Consider the following 24,414-nt stretch of genomic DNA (forward strand, 5'->3'; position numbering starts at 1 on the left):
CCAGGCCCCTGGAGCTGTGTAACTGCGACACTACCTGCTGCGCCACCATGCCGCCCTTTATATATATATATATATATATATATATATATATATATATATATATATATATATATATATATATATATATATATATATATATATATATATATATATATATATATATATATATATATATATATATATATATATATATAAATATGTTGATTCAAAATTTCACAGTGTCAACAAATCCCAAAAAAGTTGGGACACGTAGCAATAAGTGGCTGGAAAAAGGAAATTGAGCATATAACGAACAGCTGGAAGACCAATTAACACTGATTAGGTCAATTGACAACATGATTGGGTATAAAAAGGATGTCAGTGTCTCTCTGAAGCCAAGATGGTAAGAGGAGATGCGTAAGGGTCAAGGCTGCAAAACTCTACAGAATGCTTGTGATCTCCGGGCCCTTAAACGTCACTGCACCTCAAACAGGAATGTCACTGTCAAGGAAATCACAGAATCGGCTCAGGAATACTTCCAGAAAGCATTGTCAGTGAATACAATCCACCGTGCCATCCGCCGTTGCCAGCTGAAACTCTACAGTGCAAAGAGGAAGCCATTTCTAAGCAAGCTCCACAAGCTCAGACGTTTGCACTGGGCCAGGGGTCTTTTAAAATGGAGTGTGGCAAAATAGAAAACTGTTCTGTGGTCAGATGAGTCACGATTTGAAGTTCTTTATGGAACACTGGGATGCCATGTCTGTGAGTCTGTCCTGGATTAGCGGCCTGTCCATGATTTTAACTGCCTTCCATACAATGAGCACTGGAATATGATTGCTCCAGCACCCCTCACAACCCAAAAAGATGAAGTGGTTTGGAAATATGAATGAATAAAAATTTACTTAGGTCTTGTTTTCATTAGCTATTTTAAAATACTCTATTTTCGATTTTTGAGGGTGAGTCAAAAAATTATATAAAATATTACAACTTGTTGTTAGAAGTGTGTATTAATAGATAAAGAAGTTAAAGTGTCAGCCACAAAGAAGGAGCCCGAGTCTGGTCCATATCCATGACTGATCACAACATGTGAACTAATTCTATAGGAGAGACAAATGACAGTGGTAACAATGTGGTGACAATGATGTGGCAAATTATTGGCAAATCAGCCATGGCCCTGTCTGTGCATGAATCCGCCACAGACTTTGGTTTGAAAATAGGGTGATGCAGTTGAAACAACTCAAGGAAGAGCACAAACAGATGCATTTGGACTTATACTGTAAAGAACCATTATTGTAGACTGGTGCCCATGCTTTCAACACTCTCCAAAAAAATTATTTTTCAGGCATTAAAGCAACCTCCCTATAGTCCCGAATTTGTCCCATCAAGCTTTCACCTGTTTGGTCCCTTGAAAGAAACCCTGTGAGGACAAGGATTCATGTCTGATGATGGAGTGAAAACAGTGGTACCTCTGTCAACGTCATCAAGCAGCATCAAAGTGCACACTTTCAGGAAGGCCCTAAATCAAGAAATGGGACGGTGGTTGGATGGGCTGGGGCTGAAAGGAAGGGTAAACAGGTCAATGGAGATTGACCCTCCACTCTACCAGTTACGTTACTCAGTGTCAGTAACATATTCTGAATAGTTTGGAAAATGTTCTTACATTTTAAAAGTGTGAATATGGCAATCACACCCTGCTTACTTAAAAAGAATATACTGTTGTGAACTGTAATAACTAGCTAAATGTATTAGAGTTTTCTTGTATGTTTACAATACTTACTTTAAAGGATTAAAGACTATAAGTGTATATAAAAACAAAATATTTTTATCTGGTAAAAAAACAAAGAAAAAAAAAAGACTTACAGATGTTAAGAGTGAAAAATATGCGCACTTGAGGTTCCCCTCTCCATCAGATGTGAAGAGAATTACTCATGTTCCACTACGAGCCTCTAATGCCTTGGAAAACAGAAAAACATAACCATGTATTGCTGAATTAGGTAAAGAATGCTGTTTCACATGTCATAGTGATATGAGGGTAAATAAACCCAATGGGCAGATTGGGACACCGTGTGATTAGTGAATGTTCTTAACGAACTACAAAACTGAGACACTGCACTGAAATGACATAAACAACTTGTTTACAAAAAACTGTGACATATTCAGGAACATATAACATATATAACATACAGGAGCATACATACATACATACATATATGTATACACATATGTACATACATACATATATATATATATATATATATATATATATATATATATATATATATATATATATATACCATTCAGCCATAACACAAGACAATACTACCACCGCCTTATTTTGAAACTCCCTGTCCACTGTCTGTATAAGTTGCATGCATTTTGTGGCTCTACAATAGCCAGTAGTCCATTTGTTGCTCCATTCCCTGTTCTATAATGGTCAACACCAACATAGTGCTGGTATAATTTGGGTAGTGGATATTTTTATTTGGTGGATGATAAGGGTTTTAAAAACACCAAGCAGCACTGTGTCTGATCAGCTCGTACCAGCACAACAATCATTAACACACCACAATGTCACTGTCACTACAGCACTGGGAATGACCCACCACCCAAACCATATCTGCTCTGTCGGGGTCCTGACCATTTGAAAACAGGGTGAAAGAGAGTAAACAAAGTATGCAGAATAACATGTGAATTACAGCCTGTAATTGTACAAATTTACACACAGTGCTCCTGCCTGTATGGTCAGTGGAGCTGAGAGGATGGATAGTGATGGTATGGCTGATCCGTGTAGGTTTTAGTTTAAGTGACAACCCCTAAAACAGGCACTTGTGCAGGCATTTCTCTTTCTCTCTTTTTCTCTACTCAGATTCGAGTCGCCCTTAAGTCTCTGAAATTGACTTCAGACTCGACTTGAGACTCCTTCAAATGACGCACATTCGATTTGGATTTGAGTTTCGGGACTCGTGAAAAATCTTTATGTAATGTAATTATTATTTCTTAATGTGTTGTTTGATGTTTGTTTTTATTTCAGTCCCTGCCATGAGCAACTTAGCACATACACGCAGCCACAGATAACAGCACTGACCGCGTCACCAGCAGATTCACTCTCTGGAGTGTAGACTTCTGTCAAATTTGGTTATAAAATATACTGCTTTATTCATAATTATTTGTTAATTTTTCTTGATTTTTTTCCCCATATTATTAAATTGACTAAACCTAAAGTTGATATTTATTTGGAATTACCTGGTTAATTTAGCCTGACCTCTGCAGCAAAGCACAACCTGCTATAGGTTCTTCCTTCATGTTTATTAAAACCCCCCTCACCCCCCTCAGCCTGGTGATTATTTATTGTGTGAGAGTTCAAGCAATGACACTTTCTCCTTTATTACACAAGCCTTTTTGTTTTACTTTTTCTTTTTTTATTGGTTTTCATCAGACACACACAGGAATCTACTCTATTAATCAAGGTAAGCCAGGATTTTAATTTCTTTTTTTTTTTTTTGGCGAATATTCCCTCATTTTGAATTTGAGGCCTGCAACACGTTTTAAAAGAGTTGGGACAGGGGCATGTTTATTAAAGGTGTTAATCACCTTTTCTTTTGCCAACACTCAAGCATTTGGGAACTAAGGACACTAATTGTTGAAGTTTTGTAGATGGAATTCTTTCCCATTCTTGCTTGATGTACAACTTAAGTTATTCAACAGTCCAGGGTCTCCGTTGTCATATTTTGCGCTTCATAATGCACCACACATTTTCAATGGGAGACAGGTCTGGACTGCAGGCAGGCCAGTCTAGTACCCGTACTCTTTTACTAATAAGCCACTCTATTGTAACACGTGCAGAATGTGGCTTGGCATTGTTTTGCTGAAATAAGCAGGGACATTCCTGAAAAAGATGTTGCTTAGATGGCAGCATATGTTGCTCCAAAACCTGTATGTACCTTTCAGCTTTAATGGTACCTTCACAGATGTGCAAGTTACCCATGCCATGGGCACTAACATACCCCCATACCATCAGAGATGCTGGCTTTTGAACTTTGCGCTGATAACAATCCAGACAGTCTTTTTTCTCTTTAGCCTGGAGGTACATGACCTCCATGATTTCCAAAAACAATTTGAAATGTGGACTTGTCAGACCACAGGACCCTTTTCCCATTTGTGTCAGTCCATCTCAGATGAGCTCAGGCCCAGAGAAGCCGACAGTGTTTCTAGGTGTTGTTGATATATGGCTTTTGCTTTGCATATTAGTGTTTTAACTTGTAGATGGAGTGACGACCTGTGTTCACTGACAATGGTTTTCTGAACTGTTGCTGAGCACATATGGTAATATCCGTTACAGAATGATGTTGATTTTTAATGCAGTACCGCATGAGGGATTGAAGGTCACAGGCATTCAATGTTGGTTTTCGGCCTTGCCGTTTACTTGCAGAGAAATCTCCAGATTCTCTAAATCTTTTGATTATATTATAGACTATAAATGATGAAATCCCTAAATTCCTTGCAATTGTACATTGAGAAACATTGTTCTTAAACTGTTGGCCGATTTGCTCATGCATCCTTGCTTGTGAACGACTGAGAACTCTGGGGATGCTCCCTTTATACTCAATGACCCTCACCTGTTTCCATTTAACCTGTTCACCTGTGGAATGTTCCAAATAGGTGTTTTTGAGCTCTCCTCAACTTTCCCAGTTTTCTGTTGCCCCTGTCCCAGCTTATTTGAAACATGTTGCAGGCCTCAAATTCAAAATGAGGGAATATTAAAAAAAAAAAGATTTATCCTGATATTGACTGGAATCCATACGACCCTCAACTTTAAAAAGATTCCCAGTACCTGCACTGGTGACACAGCCCCACAACATGATGGAACTGCCACCAAATTTTACTGTGAATAGCAAGTGTTTGTCTTGAAATGCTGTGTTCTTTTTCCACCATGCATACCGCCCCTTGTTCAAATAACTCAATTTTAGTTTCATCAGTCCACAGCACCTTATTCCAAAATGAAGCTGGCTTGTCCAAATGTGCTTTAATATACCTCAAGCAACTCTGTTTTCGAGTGTGCGCAGAAAAGGCTTCTTCTGCATTACTCTCCTATACAGCCTCTCCTTGTGCAAAGGGCGCTGAACAGTTGAACGATGCACAGTAACACCATCTGCAGCAAGATGATATTGTAGGTCTTTGGAGCTGGTCTGGGTTGACAATGACTGTTCTCACCATCCAAACTGTGCCTGTGGTCTTCCATTTCCTCCCTATGTTCCTCACAGTGGAAACTGACAGCTGAAATCCCTGAGATAGCTTTTTGTATCCTTCCCCTGAACCATGATGTTGAACAATTTTTGTTTTCAGGTCATTTGAGAGTTGCATTGAGGCTTGACTCTCTGAAGAGTTGCCATCCTTCAGAGAAGATGCCAAGAGGAGAAAAACTTGCAATTCGCCACCTTAACCCTTTCTCATAATTGGATTCACCTGTGTATGTAGGTCAAGGGTCAATGAGCTTACAAAATAAATTTTGTGTTCCAATAATTAGTGTTAAAGGTATTCAAATCAATAAAACAACAAGGGTGTCCAAATTTATGCACTTGCCTAATTTTATTTTGCACTCTCTGTAAATCCTATCAACTTCAATTCACTTCTCAAATATCACTGTGTTCGTCTGCTGATATTCATTCATTCATTATCTGTAAGCACTTATCCAGTTCAGGGTCGCTGTGGGTCCAGAGCCTACCTGGAATCATTGGGCGCAAGGCGGGGACACACCCTGAAGGGGGCGCCAGTCCTTCACAGGGCAACACACACTCACACATTCTCACCTGATCAGAACAACCAATGATTCATAAAGGAAAATCCAGATTAATTATCAGGGGTGCCCAAACTTTTTCATACCACTGTATCTCTCTGCTTAATGTTCTGGCTTGATGGGCTGAGTAAGTCAAAATTAGCAAAATGATGTTGTTAGCTGATGGAACAGAAGTGAGTTTTAATGTTTTCCTCCAGGCAAATTAAGCTGTCAAAAAATGTTGGAGAGTTGGCAGTAATTTGAAAATATGCAGTGGTTGACGTCACACTTACCATGTACTATACTTAATGTCCCATCTTGGTAATATAATTCAACTGGGCAAGGCCTAGCTAGATGTTATTAGCCTTAAATATTGGGTAACTCCTGCGCTAACCAATACTACAAAAACATATGTGCTGAGTTTCCTGTAGAATTTTACTTAAGACATTTTTGACATAAATCTCTCTTATTTCCACCGATGTTGCTTGATCTAGGTCAGTGAATAGCCTGACATCAATTTTTGTAGCAAGACAATTAGGAGTTGTGTCTGGCAGGCATTTCTAGACAAGAAGTTTGATAAGAACAGACAAAATCCAGCAATTAGGTACTGAGAGTACATTATTAATATTGGCATGTCCAAGGTAGTTATAATTAATGACAATCACTGGCATATGCAGACTCAAACCGTACTACGTAGTACTGTCATATCATCCTTGCATTAAATTAATTCCACACATATAATCAATGTAAAGACGCATAATACTCTGCAGAAAAACTATGAAAAATGACTAATTCAGTCACTACACTGGGTCAAAAAAAGTTGTTTATAGTGTCTGCATATATGAAACTATCCAAAAGCATATTGCCATTATTATAATTGAAAAGCCGTTCATCATTGTCAGGAACAGTACCCAATTCTCTCACCATAACTTGGTTTTGAAATGAGGAGTATTTACAGGGTCTTTGCTTCCCTATGCTGCAGTATTACACTTTACACTAGATATTAACACATTTGCTGAGAGAATTTCTTTGCAGGGTTCTGGATCACTAACACTATTATAACTCATCCCAGAGTTATTCAGTGGTACTCCATTACTCCCAGATAACATAGTTCCTTTACTATTAGTACCTTTACTATTTGGTTATACTCCTCTAGCTTATGAGGGGAGTTCAGTAAGTTCTAAGTATATGTATGAAGTAAAACGCAATAAATATATGTTTATTTGTCTATGTAATCAACAGTTTTGTAGTGTAACAGTTAGCCTCAGGCCAACAACAAACTGGTAAACAGCACAGGGCCACAATTTGGTTCTATGCCCCTTGATCTAGAAATTAGCCTTTCTATTCACTGAAAAACATATTGGGAAAATTATGTTTTATTGCTATCATCAGAAAATCACTTTCTGGTGATCTTTTGGCAAAGAAATAATGACTGAATGACTAATTCCTTGCCATTCAGTCATACGCAGTACCATGCTAGCATTTGTGAACATAAATGTTGCTCATGACAATTTAGTTTTTTACAATGATTGCAACAATAATAAGGATCTGTTCAAGACACAGCAGAAATTAGCTGAAATTACCTGCTTTATGTAGCTTGTACAAAGTTGCCAGGAAATAAGCACTTAACCTGAAAAAAAAAGCCTTCACATTGGGACCATAAATGATTATTATAAACTGCTCATTTCAATTCATAGCAGCAGTGATTTGCAAATATCAAGCATCTAGCATAAGGCAGGACATGGAAAAAGATCCCACAGTGCCCCACACAGTTCAACAAACTCATTTATAAATGTGAGCCAGAGGGCAACAAAATGCATTCACATCAATCACATGGACTGCATGATGATCTACATTAGTTACAAAAAACTGGGACATTATGTAAAATGCTGAAAAACCTAAAAGCAGTTATTACAAAATTCTGTTTTACTTGAATTAAATAGAAAACAGTAAATAATAATAATAATAATAATAATAACAATAATAAATATATAACATAACTGTTACACCAGCTTTGCTTGGGGTTTATAGACACATTTGTTTTGAAACCAGAAATATTTCTTCAGTTTCACAACACTCCATTACAACAGTTTCACAGGGCATTAGTCCTTTGTATATAAGCTCTATCCCAGGCAATATGGCAACATTTTTTTTTGCACATTAATAAGCTGGCTTTCACTATCTATACTAAACATTTGTGGATGTATCGGAAAATGCATATATTAAAGACCCCCTCCATTTTTTTATGTTAAATGTTACATTTTTAATGTTCTAATTTTGTTAAATTGTCTGTGTAGTATTGTACATCAACAAGTTCATTAATATTACCTGTAGGAATTAAATCATAAATTTAGATCATGAGTCATCATGAATATGTATGAAGTAAGCAATGTTTCATACATGCCTTAATGCTGGAGCAATATATTAATTAACGTAGCAATTAAAGTACAAATTCATCAGGTGACATGAGTTATTCATGATGTTCACACCCTTGTTTAGTTTTTCACTTTATGTAACCAGTGTTCTAGCTTGTATATCTAAAATATTACTGTTGATTGTGTTTCCTCAGCACTGTGTTTTATTCACTCAACCATCTGTAACCGCTTATCCACTGGATCCAGCCTACCCAAAATCACTGGGCACAAGGCGGGAACCCTGGAGGGGGCGCCAGTCCTTTGCAGTGCCACACATTCACTCCCACATTCACACCTAGTGACACTTTAGTTATTTTAAGTAGCCAATCAACCAACAAATGTGTGTTTTTGGACCATGGGAGGGAACCGGTGCACTATGCTTTATTATTATTATTTTTTTTGTTATTTCTTTTATTGTTTTAAAATCCTTTGTATGTGATGCCTGTTGCACTGTTCTGATTCTAAGTAATAATAATGTGGTAATTAATTAATGGTTTAATTCCTGTATTTTAAACAATTACACAACCATATTAAAGGATTATTTCACAACTTTATATTTGAGGGCTATAAACATAATAAATGCATGATTTTGTAATGCATAATAGACTTGGTCTTTGATATCTTGGCAGGCCAGTCAGGGTCTACCACAATTTACCTGATGACTGCCAAGAAGGCCTGTATGAACATCATGAGTAAGTCATGTTGCCTGATGAATTTGTACCTTAATTACTACATTAATTAATATATTGCTCCAGCATTAAAGCATGTATGAGACATGCTTACTTCATGCTATTCATGGTGATTTGTGATCTATTACCTGTAGGAATGAATGATTACTCACTCACAAAATAATGCATTAATTAATGCTATTTCATGTACCGTATTCTAAAGTGTTATTAAATTACATTTGAGAGATGGCATAGAAGAACTACTTTTGATGGCAAAGGCGCATTGTGTTCAGTTGCAAAGTTGCTAAAGGAGCAGTGGTGATTCTTCATGTGATTTATGGAAGGGAGTTGGAGTGGCCCTTGGAGACTTCCAGTGGATTGCAGAAGCTCATAACATGTCACGGATATCAGCTGTGTAAGGCAGTTTTGGCACTTCCCTTACGTGGGTGGACAGTTCCTCACTGGTGCAAATAGTGTGGTATTCTTGGTGGAGAACTGCTGCATATCTGAAAGAGCCCAGTTGCCAGTGAGAGACCTACAGATTGAAAAAACAGGCTCAAGAGAGGAGCTCCAGTGTGCTGGGGCATGCAGCACTAGGCCAGCCAAGCTGGTGCCCCATTAGAAAGGTATGAAGCGAAGGCAATGGCTTAAATGATGGATTTTGTCTCCTCCGATGCCCCACCAACACATGTAGAGAACTTTAACTTTTGGGAAGTGTTCTATGCTTTGCTCCTGACCACAGTTCTAGCAGCAGAGATGTTAGATGGAGCAAGCTTAGCTCCAGAGGCATAATTAACAACACTCGCAGCTCTAGCAACATTGCAGAGGTGTAAGTAACGGAAGAAAACATGTGGGAGAAGAAACTAAAATAACAAGCAAGGTTCTGTGTTTTTGCATGTTGTGTATTTGACAGCAAAGTCAAATAGGGTCAAAAATGTAGGGACAGGTGGAGAAAGACATAAGGATTTGCATATTAATATTTTCATGCTTTATAACGATATTAGGTTTTATGGGTTTGATCAATAACCTGAGGGGAGTTGACAATACTTTGAAACATGATTGTTAAAGTCCACATGCAGCAATACTGATCATAGAATTGTGCTGTTTTTATGTGCAGTGCCATTTGCAGTGCAAAACAGTGCCGTCTGCCAATGTTTTGATGTGTTGCACTGCATATTTGTTAGTCCCATTTCACCCTGTTCTGTAATGGTCAGGACCCAAACAGAACAGGTATGATTTGGTAGGTGGATCATTCTCAGCACTGCAATGACTAGGGATGCAAAATTCCAGGAATTTTCATATTTCGGAAATTTACCATGGGAATTAAAGGGTAATTATGGGAAGTAACGGGAATTAATTATTGACAAAAAAATATAGGTAGCTAGTTTATGCTAGCCTTGGTAAGCTAACCTCTTGCTAGCCTAAACTAACTTAAATGTAATTGCTCATTAAGCTTTTCTGATTTAGCAGATAGCAAGCAATTGTGAGATTACACCTTAATTTAATAGTTGCTTAAATGTGTCAGTGCTATTATTGTCAATAAAAATATGAACCTCGTCAAAACTTACCTGCCTTTAGGTAGTCCTTTGGTCCAAATGTCTGCTTTCAGTAGGTGAGTGTCAGGTTTCTAGAAAACATCTGGACATATGCTGTACATGTGATGGAGGAATGAACTTTGCAGGGGGTGTGGCTCAATAGCCAAGATTATGCTTCAGTATAATTTTTTTTTACAAACTATATATAGGTTTTTCACCTTTAGCTTTGAATACTCCCATTTTATTCACATTCCTGTTAATAGTTAATTATTTAACATTTTGAAGACCATTAGCATTTTATTCAACAGAAGAATGCAATGTGCCTCAACTATGACAGGTTTTATGGTTATTATTTGTATTGTTATGCCTTCATGTGAGCTGTTGACAAAAAAGTACCTTGATGACAGTGTACAGTATAGTTTTAATTTATCCAATATTTCCTATTAAGTCTAATTAATTAAAATCTTAATGGAATGTTAACATTTTGGAATATTTCCAACGTTCCTGAGCTAAAGTTCCTATGGAAAGTTAATGGTAATTTACTTTAAATTTATCAGAAATATTCCATCCCTTTGAAACCCTAGCAGTGACACTGATTGGGTGGTGTTGATGTGTTAGCATGCGGTGTGCTGGTACAAATGGATCAGACACAGCAGTGCTGCTGGGCTTTTGAAAGCCATCAGTGTCACTGCTGGACTGAAAATAGTCCACTAACCAACACAAACTGTGCAGCAACAGATGAGCTACTGTCTTTGACTTTACATCTGCACAGTGGACACAGTGTTTAAAATCAACAGTCTGATCCACTCATACAAATTCAACACACTACCACATGTCAGTGTCATACCAACTCTGTGGTGGTCCTAATCATTGAAGAACAAGGTGAAAGGGGGCAAATAAAGAGCAACTTATACAGTAGACTAAAGCTGTGAATGCAAAGAGATATGTGTCTCTCAAAGTAATGGGGCTCACATATGTAGACTTGTAACAAATGTGTAGGCAGCATTTGTTAGAGTAGGCAGTCTCACACACATACACCTCAATTGATTGGAGAACTACATAATGCTCTAGAATGGTCAGTGGAGCTGAGAGATTGGACAGTGAGTGTAGTATTGACCTGATATGACTGTTCATGAACAAATATAAAATGTGTTGTTCCAATTCAAGTTACTGGCAAATCCTTCAGTATTTGATATGTCAAAGCTTTAATTAAAAATTACAAAAAGATTTAGGCAATGTTGTGACTGATTCCCTAACTCGCTGTCATTCACAGATGTGAGATCTTACCTATTATGGTTTTGTCTCAAACGTCGGGGTGTAACTTTGGTCGTTATTTTTAGCAGGTCTGCTTTGTGTGTCTGTTTTGTGGGTTTTTAATTGTTTAATCTTCATGCTCCGCTTACTAAAAGGCATTTTCAAGTCCACTTGCCTGGAGATTGTTGTTTCATTATATGAATCTGAAGAGATCCGTGTATGCAAGGGATAAGGCCCAAACTAAGGGCAGGGCGGGGGGATGAAATAAATAAGTGCATGTGTTCAAAACAAAGAGAACAATCTCAGCAGTACAAAAAATGAAATACGCAGTACATTCTGCTAGAGACGCATGCATGCGTACACACACACACACACACATACAGGCAGGAGAAATATTGAAACATACATGAAATATACATAGTTTAGACATTTGCTGAACAACAAGTGCTAGTTACCACAGTGACAGCTTCCCTTTGAGACACGCTTGTATTGAGAGCTTTAGAATGTCCTTGTTACAAACACTCACATCAGCCTGAAGGAAAATGCAGGTCAGCTTTTGAGAGTTCTGAGTTTCCACAAATTCATCTATTAGAATGCACAAGGAGAGCTCATTCAAATAAGTTAACACAATTAATGAAGGTGACATTTTCCTCCATGGAATTAAACATATGGTAAACTTGTATTTCATGAGCAGATATGTTTTCTCTAAGAAACATTTGAGAGTAGCCTGATGCAAAAACTAATGTCAAGAGATGGACATAACAGTCTATAACAAGAGGAATGAATTCTTCCATTTTTCCACCTTTATAGACTCAGGCATTCTGCTATTCGTGCTAATGGAGTTAAATTTGTGATAGGTTTTATACAAAATAAAAACTGCAAACAAAATATCTATGAAACAAAAGTATGTTTTGAATGCAAAAACAGAAAATACATTAAAATACATAAAATATATATTTTTAAAACATATTACTTTATTAATTTAGCATACAGATGGGAGGAACTTTAAAAAATGGTTTTCATCTCAAATCTCTGAAGCCGAACCTAACATGGTAGAACAAACTGGTTCACATACACTGCAGCAGATGAACAGAATTTATACATTAAAAAGTTGATACACATAATAATAGAAAGATGAAGACTATCCAAGCAATGCATAAATTGAGGATAAGCTGAGATGTTACTCGAAGCAACAGACTAACACATTTTTGATGCATGTAAGCATCTTCATGAACTAACAGATATTACAACAGAGTGCGCAACTGAAATCAAATTAAAATGTTTCCCAACAATAAGCCCTGGATATCTGAAGACCTGAAAAATGCCCAGAATATTGGCTTCCTTTAGAGGTGATACTGGGGGGGTTAAAAAAAGGAAAGATTTTAGAACACAGATAAAAAGAGTTTATAGCTACATTCATGGTTTTAATAATAAAATAACATTTTTGTTTCCTCAGCATTTGCTTGTTCTCAAATCTGTTTGAGTGCTGGAAACAGATGATGTGCTTTTGAATCCTTAGTGTCAGTAAACAAGTGGCGAAAAAAACAGTGGGCTTGGTTAGATAGACTAGGCTTTCTCTCTCTGCACACAGTAGAGAAATGGCATCCGGAGGTGTTTAGACAATGAATAGACCTCCAAATATTGAAAAGCATGAACCGAGATGAGGATATTGCTTTATTCTTTCTCTATAGGTGGGTAAAGTAACTTTTTGGCTGTAGTTATGGTGGAACTAATTGTAAATTCAGGAGGCTGCTAACTGCATGAAAGAAAAGATAAACCAAAAGTGCTACAACACTAAACAACTCAAAAAACAATCAAGTATCTGTGGTAAATCAAACAGTGACTAAAAACATACAGACAAGTTAAAAGTTTTTTTCCCCCTCAAACATATTCCACTTTAAAACCCAACAAGTCAGGGACAAAACTACTATATAATTCATTCATTATCTGAAACCACTTATCCAGTTCAGGGTCATGGTGGGTCCAGAGCCTACCTGGAATCATTGGGCACAAGGTGGGAATACACCCTGGAGGAGGCACAAGTTCTTCACAGGGCAACACAGACACACACACACTTTTGAGTCACCAATCCACCTACCAACGTGTGTTTTTGGACTGTGGGAGGAAACCGGAGCACCCAAAGGAAACCCACATGGACACGGGGAGAACACACCAACTCCTCACAGACAGTCACCCCGAGCGGGACTCGAACCCACAACCTCCAGGCCCCTGGAGCTGTGTGACTGTGACACTACCTGCTGCGCCACCGTGCTGCCCTACTATATAATTTCCACCCTGAAATCTACAGAATGGATTGTTAGCAAAGCTTTTAACCTCATCCCTTGCAAATAATTTATGACATCTTCCACTACATTTTATTAACTCTACAAAGCTTTGCTTGGCCTTACTGGCTTGGTACTTCATTGGATCTCCGCTATAAATCACTCCCATACCCCTCCCAGCCCAGAAATGTAGCCAGTGATTTAGCAAACCACTGTCTTTAATGGAAAATGCAGACTTTGGAAAACAAAACAACAGTGGTGGTCAGGTCAATCGTTGCACACAGCTCCATACATTGGTTCAGACAGTTTTTTCATTGCTTGTTGCTCCAGCTTTCGCTGGACTTTTTGTCAGCCACCAATCCAATTTGAGTGTGAAACTCTTCAAAACCCCAAGGTGTCATTTTACAAGCTGGTGATGTGAGTCAGATAAAAACAAGTAACATTTTACAAATGGTCAGTGCTGGGATGTGCTGGGTGTTGGCATTCCTTTGTGATTGACAAGTCTCTCTGGCCAATCAGCATTTTGCAAGGTTTATAGGTCATGGTTTAGTCCCTATTCAACTCACTTGGAACCATGAGCAGGCAAGGACTTAAAAAGAACCTGGTTCCAACAGAAAAGCAAAAGAGCAGAGTTGAGTAAGGGCCATGCAGTGGAAATGCTCTGTTAGAGTCACTGCTGGATTTGAGGGTAAATAGTGGCCTTGTGCACTGGGTTAATAATTAATAAAAATTAATAAATTTAAACAGATTCTCCACAAAAAGCTTGCATATAAAAGGATAATACTCTATGATGAGACATATAAAGGATGTAAAGGATATGTTTATCACATTAGTCTATTCTGTGTACACTAATTAGATAAAATTGCAGTGGAGTAATTTTAGATTAATTAAACATGAGGGTGATATTGCTTTAGTTGGCTTTTTATGAATGATGACATGTCTGATTATCTTGCTCAGGTCTCAGAATTTGGAACATAGATTTAAATCTATTAATTAAAGTTGGAAAAACAAAGTATTGTTTTTTTCACATAATACAAACCTACGTCCACCTCTTAAATTATGTAATTAATATGTGGAAATTGTTAGAATTTTTGTATTTAGCAATATACATCAATTGCCAGCTGAATTTCAAAAGAAGTTTGACTGCGTAAGACAGCTAGTCAGAAATTGAATCTAATCAGGAAATTGAAGGGGTTTGAGGCTGGTAAGAATACCTTGTTTATGTTAGCCTGAGAGAGAATGTACTGCTGTTAGTGGTATGTGGTACGGACATCTGACATTATCTTCGTTATCATCATCATCGTACCTTCATGCGTTTGAGTTGTTCCCTTCAGTCTGGTGGTATAGAGTACCTCTGGTAAATAAAAAATAATGTTTGTTAGGGATTGTAATACTATCAAATATTGAACCATTTATATTTATTTCTATTAAACATATTTTTGTTTGTTTATTATATATATTTTGTGATGTGGGGAAACAGTCACGCTGGAGGTAGTGTCGCTGTCACACAGCTCCAGGGTCCTCGTGTTGTGGATTCGAGCCCCACTCTGGGTGACTGTGAGGAGTTTGGTGTGTTCTCCCTGTGCCCATGTGGGTTTTCAAATTTCAAAGTTTCTTTTAGAGTGGCATTTTGGCATAAGCTTCTGATTTTTATTTCTGTTAATAATTCTTCCTAGACATAGTTCCAGTCAAAGCTTTTATTCATTTGAATTATATTTCCACATTTCATCTCATATCACAAGCTCACTATACAAAGCTCCAGTCGACAGGGGCACGCTGGGGTGTGTTGGTATGATTTGTAATGAAATAAAAATGAGCAGTGTCCGCATTAAAGTCTTGAATTGAGTCAACTTCAATAAATTAACATTTAAGTTTTTGCAGAGGCCTAGAAATGGCTTGAGTTCATGGCTGGGGATAAACAGCACAGCGGTGTCTGAACACTTTGTCACCAAATGCTGAATATTAGCGGCAGGGGAGAGGGAAAATGTGCAGTGACAGTCTGCTGCACGCAGACATTTTGTTCATTATGAAAGATGTCAGTGGAGCGTGACGAGACTGGTATTTCTTCGACTGTTGTTGGGCCACGGCGGTGGATGGAAATAAAACCTCCACCCTTCTCCATCTCTTTTCTTGCCTCAGAATTGCGATGATGCAAACAGGCCTTCAACCCAAGCCTACCACCCAAGCCCCTTGAGTTTGCTTGCTCTTGATTTGCAACCTTCCCCTTCAGACTTGTATTTTTAGATTCCATGAACTTCATACAGAATATTTTTACTCCATAAATATTACAGAAAATCAGCAGGAGAATGCACACACCAATGCCCATGTCAGACAATTTTGTTGTGAGGAAAGCTTCCCTGCTTCTAGAAATTATTTCATACTAGATAGTAGTAGGTTTCACAACATGAAAATTCACAGCCAAATTTGTGGGACTGAATGAATGCTGTACATTGTGGCTCATATTTGGCACTGGGTTTCCAAATGAATGGGAAACCTGTTAACCCTTAGTATGGTTTATGGAGTGTGTCTGGGCCTTCAATAAAAAGAATTCCCAGCTTATTTGTAAAGCCTCATGCTGGTGACTGATGCAGCTTTTGTCAGACTGTGCTTTTTGGGTAAAAGTCTTGTTTCAGATTTGCCATTATTCTACATACTATTAAAACAATAAAGAGGACCCCCGAAACATAACTGTGGAGAGCCTGGGACTGCTGAGGCCTCCCTATAGCTCTGTCCCAATTTTCTGAGCGATGAAATAACTCGCCTGATGACCTTGAAAATGTTACAAAAATGTTTCTTATGATGGGTGGCAAGGTGATGCAGCAGGTAGCATTGCAGTCACACAGCTCCAGGATCCTGGGGTTGTGGGTTCCAATCCCGCTCTGTTTGACTGTCTGTGAGGAGTTTGGTTTGTTCTCCTCATGTCCACGTGGGTATCTTCTGGGTGCCCCGGTTTCTGCCCATAGTCCAAAAAACACATGTTGGTAGGTGGATTGGTGACTCAAAAGTGTCCGTAGGTGTGAGTGTGTTTAATTACTGTGTCCACTCACTGTTGACTCTGTTATACATCATTGGTCCATCTTGTAGATGTAAAGTCAGAGACAGTAGCTCATCTGCTGCTGTGAAGTTGATGTACTTTTGTCAGTCCAGAAGTGACACTGAGGGGTTTAAAACTTGAGCCGTACTGCTGTGTCTGATTCACTTGTAACAGCAACACACCATCATCCCAAAACCACATCAGTGTCATTGCAGTTCTGAGAATGATTCAGTCGTCCAAATCCTACCTACTATTTGTTAGTTATGTGGGGGCCCTGATCATTGAAGAGCAAGTTGAAAAATGGTGAACAGAACATCCACAGCCACAGAAGAAATACGGTTTGTAATTGTAAAACAACAAAGTGATTTTTTATGGTCAGAGCTGTGAGAATGGACAGTAAGCATAGAAACTAGGAAGTGGTCATATTGTATTGTCTGACCAGTGTATAATTTTCTAATTTCCTAACATATGGGAAAACTTAATTAAGGGCACCTTCATTTTGCCCTTTTATAGCCAAGATTTTTCCTGTTATTAAACATATTGCTACACTGTAAAAAAAATCTGTTAATGTCACGCCCTCGTCATGTCTGTTTTTCCAGCCATGTGCTGAGAGTGTGCACATGGCTATGTTTGTTGTTGTTTCCTGTCTCCGCCTTTGTTCCGCCTCCTTGTTCGTCACCCTCATTATCTGTTTCAGGTGTGTCTAGTCTGTTCGTGTATTTAAGTCCCCTTCCCTCACTTCCTGGTGTCGTTCATTTGTATTGTTTTCGTACTCGTTCTTCCCTGTTTCGGTCCCTGTTACCTCTGTTATGTTCTCAAGTCGTTCTGTCTCCGCTGTTTATCGGTCATTGTTTTTCACGTCTTCATTTCGTTTCTAAGTCTAGTCTGTCTCTGCTGTCCCTCGTTTGGTTTCCTCAGTCGTTATTTGTTTTTCTGTTATCGTGTTTCCTTTCTTTAAGTCTGTTTTGTATTGTTCTGTTTTGTTTAATTAAAGGTTCTGTGTTTTAGCGCGTGCGTCCGCCTCAGTCAGTCCTCAAACCGTGACAGAATGAACGACCCTAAGGACGCAGCTAACACGGAAGAATTCTTTCGAAAGTTGGAAGTCCAAGCGTCACCAATACCGGCGCTTATCGAGTCGAGGACTTCAGAGGAATCGACTCCGGAATCAATTGAATGTTCCAACGAGAAAAATCAGAATAAAGAGTCTGCGAAAGCAGTGTGCTGGAGTCTCCTCCTCGCTGGAGGATTTTCCCCTCAGGTCGGGGGAAATTTTTGGGGGAAGGTTGAGGGTAGGGGCTGTTAGCCTTCATCCTCAGGACAAGGGAGGTGAGGCTAACAGGGGCACACCTCGGGGGATACAGGATTAAAGAAATCCCCCAAGAGTGCGCCCATCAGTCCCCCTAAACCCTCTACAGCTCCAGTACGTGTCCCACGAGCAGCACTACTCCATGCCTCCGTGGACGTCGTCGCAGGGCCCTGCTTCCAAGGATGTCACTGCGGTCTCTCCTAACTCTCAGGACAATCTTAAAAGCATCCATTCATATCTAGAGAACTTTTATAGACAATACTGCGCGGACACTGCCATGTCTTCAGAGGAAGCTATTGCTCTGGCAGAGAAAATACTGGCCTTAAGGATTGGTGATCAGCCGGCCAGTGTGCAATCTGCCATGGGAGTACCTTCTGAATTTGGAGGAGGTTCTAACTGTATGGGTTTTATACTGCAGTGTAAACACTATTTTGAGTATTTGACCTGTTCTCCTCCTGTCATTTTCCAGGTCTTGTTTATCAAATCTCTCCTTAGAGGAGAGGCGTTACTGTGGGCAGAACAGTTAATTAGGGAAAAGGCCCAGGATCTTACCGTAGAGTCCTTTTTGGAACTCATTAAAGAACGATTCTCTGCTCCGGATCCAGTGTCTACACCTCCAGCACATGCTCTGCGAGCAACTCAAACCCCTGCCTCTGTGGACGTCTCCGCTCCTGTCTCCGTGAACGCGGTGAACCCAGCCGCACCTGTCTCCGTGAAGGCGGCACCAGCCGCTCCAGTCACCGTGAACTTTGCTTCCACCGCCACTCCTGTCCCCGTGAAGGCGGCACCAGCCGCTCCAGTCCCCGTGAAGGCGGCACCAGCCGCTCCTGTCCCCGTGAAAGCGGCACCAGCCGCTCCTGTCTCCATGAACGCGGCTTCCACCGCCGCTCCTGTTTCCGTGAATGCGGCGAACCCAGCCGCACCTGTCTCCGTGAACGCAGCACCAGCCGCTCCAGTCACTGTGAACGCGGCTTCCACCGCCGCTCCTGTCCCCATGAAGGCGGCACCAACCGCTCCTGTCTCAGTGAAAGCGGCACCAGCCGCTCCTGTCTCAGTGAAAGCGGCACCAGCCGCTCCTGTCTCCATGAACGCGGCTTCCACCGCCGCTCCTGTCCCCGTGAAGGTGGCACCAGCCGCTCCTGTCTCAGTGAAAGCGGCACCAGCCGCTCCCGTCTCCGTGAACGCGGCGAACCCAGCCGCACCTGTCTCCGTGAACGCGGCACCAGCCGCTCGAGTCACCATGAACGCGGCTTCCACCGCCTTTCCTGTCCCCGTGAAGGCGGCACCAGCCGCTCCTGTCTTAGTGAAAGCGATACCAGCCGCTCCTGTCCCCGTGAAGGCGGCTCCCACAGCCGGTCCTGTCCCAGCGAAGGCGGCTTCCACAGCCGCTCGTGCTCCTGAGAAGACGGCTTCCTCAGCCGCTCCTGTCTCCGTGAACGCGGCGCCGCTGCTCCTGTCTCCGTGAAAGAGACGCCTCCCACAGCTGGTCCTGTCCCAGCGAAGGCAGCTTCCACGGCCGCTCGTGCTCCTGAGAAGGCGGCTTCGTCAGCCGCTACTGTCTCCATGAATGCGGCGCCCGCTGCTCCTGTCTCCGTGAAAGCGACGCCTCCCACGGCCACACCTGTCTCAGCGAAGTCGGCTTCCACGGTCGCACCTGTCCCAGCGAAGGCGGCTTCAACAGCCACTCTTGTCTCCAAGAAGTCGTCCACCCCGGCCGCTCGTGCTCCTGAAAAGGCGGCTTCCTCAGCCACTCCTGTCTCCGTGAAAGCGGCGCCCACCATTCCTGTCTCCGTGAACGCGGCGCCCGCTCCTCCTGTCATCGCGAACGCGGCTTCCTTAGCCATTCCTGTTCAAGTAAAGGCGGCTTCCTCAGCCGCTCCTGTCACAGTGAATGCGGCTTCCACAGCCGCTCCATTCACCAGCGAAGGCGGCGTTCTCAGCCGCTTCTGTCCCAGCGAAGGAGGCTTCCAAGGCTTCCTCTGCTCCCGTGACTATGGCTACGGCCGTTTCTGCCCCAGTGACTATGGCTACGGCCGCTTCTGCCCCCATGACTATGGCTACGGCCGCTTCTGCCCCCGTGGCTATGGCTATGGCCATTTCTGCCCCTGTGACTGTGGCTACGGCCATTTCTGCCCCTGTGACTGTGGCTACGGCCGTTTCTGCTCCTGTGACTATGGCCGCTCCTGGTTATGTCGGTAGATATATGCTGTAAAAAAAAACATATATTTATATAAAAATAACAAAGAAACATTGTTTTGCCATAAAATTAACATGTCAAGTGTGTGACAAATAGCCGTATTTAGATACAAACAAACCGCATCCTATATTCAGCCCTTAAAAGAAGATACTGCTGAAAGGACCAAAGAAATGTGTGGTTTCTGGGTACCACACTGCATCACTCGGAATACAGGCTGATGGTGAAGTTTCCTGACCAACACACATCTCGTCACGACATGCACAGACACACAAACACACACACACACACACATACACACACACACACACACACACAAACATACACAAAATAATCACTCCAAAGCAACCCAAATTGCTCTGTGGCTCACTAATGTGTCTCAGCTCCTCCCAGTCCTTGGACACTTGTACCGCCCCCATATGGTTTGTGCATTTAACAGTGAAATAAATGTACAGTTTTTACAGTAAAGAGATGTAAAAATTTGTATTTTGGCTGATGAAAGTATTTATGGTATTTCACTGTTACAGAAACAGCTTTTCAACCTTTTTAGAGTTTACAGTCATTTGCTGTGATGGTTTTACAGTTTTCCACTGTAAAATTCACAGACATTTTTTACAGTGTATGTTTCTTGTTATTAAACAAACAACAAAAAAACACACATGCTCACATTGATTTCACTGATACTTTCACTATGTCAGTAATAGAGGGAGGGTCTTCAAATGCATTCATTTCACTTTGAAACACCCAACTCCCAACTGTGACCACTGTCACCTATTGACACTTTGCTTATCTATGGTCATTCATCATTATAGTGAATTAGGAGAGGAAATGAAAACACAGGTTATGAGGCAGAGGTTATGAGCGGTGTTCTCACATTCATGGAGAGTTTTATTGTCCCACATAATTGATCTGGGCAATCCTAAATATGATGAACATTTCCCAAGCACACTCACAGTGGTGGAGGGGATAAGCTAAGGGAGTTTGGGCCATAAAGTGACTGGTGTTCGTTGTGTCATGCTGCTTCATTAGTCCAAACATGAATCAAATCCCCTTAGCCCTACAACTTACCTAGTGGTGGGGTGTGTCAATTTTGTTGAGAAAGAGGCATAGAGCCAAAGTATAGGGATATATAGCCCTTAAGATTTTTCAGGGCTACACTTCAAACAAATGCCTTTGAATGCACTGTGAATCATTGCCACTTAAGCGACAAAAGACATCCACAAATGTCAGTATTTTCTCATTTAAAATGATCTTAGTTTAATGCCGTGACCCTGATACTTAATATAATATACCAATTGACAGTGCTCTCTTTTCATTGTTGTAATACTTAATTAATACTTAAATATTTGTGCAACTTCCATATAGCTCAATTGGTCATAGATGATTGTTTATTCTGTTCCTATACAGGAAAGGGATTTATAAGGTGGTTATAGTTTGAATGTAGGAGGAGAGTGGTGGCCATTTTAAGGAAGAGCAGCCATTTTGGGAAAGAGCCTGATAAGAGGAAGTTGGTTGGGCAATCTCAGTGTCAACCTGAAAGCCAATGGAATATTTTTCTGGCTCTTTTTTCTCATTTTTGTTTGTTTGTTTTTTCTTTTTTGGGATATTCAGTTTTATGAAATGATGATGCACATGTGAACTACTTTTATGGAATCTGAAGACTTTCTGCAAAAGGTAAAAGCCACTGTTAGTGTATTTTGTGCTCTTCAATGAATTATATATATATATATATATATATATATATATATATATATATATATATTTAATTCATTCATTAATTAGTTCATACATTGTTTGTAACGTCTTATCTAGTTTAGGGTCATGAACCTTTATTTCATAACAAGAATAAAATATTGCTAATAGTGTGCCAATGTATCCTTAGTTGGCTAGTAAGTATCAAGTTCCACCTTAAATGGTGAAGCAATTACATTCTAGCACATGTGGCTACTAAAATGAAGAAATGGTATTCATGCAAGGGTCTGTATGAGACTTTGGTGCAGGTTAGGTCTATGGTGCTTGCGTTTTATAATAGTTAAAAATATTATATTTTAAAATATTATATATATAAAAATATAATATAATATATATAAAATATAATATTATATATTTTAATTATAATATGTCTTTCATGGTTGATAGAATGAGAGAGAAAATACCAACCTTTCATTAGAAATATGTGGCTTAATAAAGGATGTCCTTAATGATGAGTTGCTGCTGAAAACTCCATCAGCAGTGAGAGTGGACACACTTTGCCCAGCTTCTGTTGACCCTTTTGGGTCAGTGTGCGGCTAATTAAACCTCTGCTTGTGTTTGTCTAATCAACTGTTTTACAGTTGTGGCAGGTCAACCTTTCAAACAAGACCGATTGCTAGGTATCTCTGTGGCCTCTGAAAGGCAGTGAGTGCAGTCCCCTGATGTTCGGGGACTATGCACAATGGCACCATGAAAACAAAAACACAGGATAGTGGCACCGCACTCATGGGATGCTATTACCCAATAAAGGGCACATGCAGCAAACACTAGGGCAAAGTGTAACTGCAAAAAGCTGTGCTCCGGTTAACTGCTTATAGTCGGCACATGAGACTGATTGTATTCATTGATGTGTAAATTGGATTCTGGTCTACGTCACCACAGACTTCTTATGAGCCATCTGTCTCGTGTGTTGGGGAAAAAGGCTATACCAAATGAGGGGCTTTTATTTAAACTTCAGTGTTACAGTATTAGATTCATGTCTGCTATCCTTGGCAGTGTGTTTGGCTCATAGCTGAAAACATGTCAACACCAGCTTATATTCTCATGAAACATGGGGGCTATTGCTGTCATGCTGGTAATAAATTAAACCATTGGGGTTAATGGTGGCAGCCCTCCCAATTAAATTGTTAAGATTAGAAATTGCTGTATTACTGTCTTAGATCGTAAAGTTCCTAAATGTTTCTTTTTACCCAATTTAGACATTTCCAGTACCATACATTAGTCAGGTCTTCCCCAGGTCTCACACTACTCCCTCAAGCAGGAAGATTATGCACAAATGCCATCTGAAACATGCAAAGCCAGCCCCCCGCTTCTTTTTGACGGCTACAAAAGCAGTGTCAGTTGAACTCAAAAGCCCAAAGGAGGATACTATTCATTCATTCATTCATTATCTGTAACCGCTTATCCAGTTCAGGGTTGTGTTGGGTCCAGGGCCTACCTGGAATCATTGGGCGCAAGGCGGGAATACACCCTGGAGGGGGGCGCCAGTCCTTCACAGGGCAACACACACACTCATTCACACCAACAGACACTTTTGAGTCATCAATCTACCTACCAAAGTGAATTTTTGGACTGTGGGAGGAAACCGGAGCACCCGGAGGAAACCCACACGGACAACACACCAACTCCTCACAGACATTCACCTGGAGCGGGAATCGAACCCACAACCTCCAGGTCCCTGGAGCTGTGTGACTGCAACACTACGCCACTGTGCCACTGTACAGGAGGATACTGACCAAAATTAAATTAACATTATATTTAATATACACTGCAACCCTGAAATGTAAAAGCGGGAAAAGATTATGTTGATATTTAATATACATTTCCAGTCCTGTAGTCCATGTTTTTTTGTCCATGTTATTTATTTGGTCTGCCTTAGAATGCAATGAGATCCAACCACAATGAAAAGACCAAACTTTAACTTGTAATAACACCATGGTATTATTAGCTGTGGGCACAGATGTCTTTTTAATCAGATAACATGTTTGTTTACATCTTGACTTCATGAGGAGACTTGTTGTCTTCTTAGCTGTCTTTGGAATCATCAGCTTCTTGTTTGAAGTGCCAATTCCAAGTTAATTGTTGAAGCGGTTGCATTCTCATGCCTGAGGCACAAAAATATTACTGCTGTACCATTTTAAATTAATGTATACTTATGAGTTATAGTTATGAGTCAGTTATGAGAGTGGGGACACTTGGTTAAAGGGTCAACAACAGAAGAAT

The sequence above is a fragment of the Hoplias malabaricus genome, chromosome 8, assembly GCF_029633855.1.
Source record: "Hoplias malabaricus isolate fHopMal1 chromosome 8, fHopMal1.hap1, whole genome shotgun sequence".
NCBI classification, from domain to species: domain Eukaryota; kingdom Metazoa; phylum Chordata; class Actinopteri; order Characiformes; family Erythrinidae; genus Hoplias; species Hoplias malabaricus.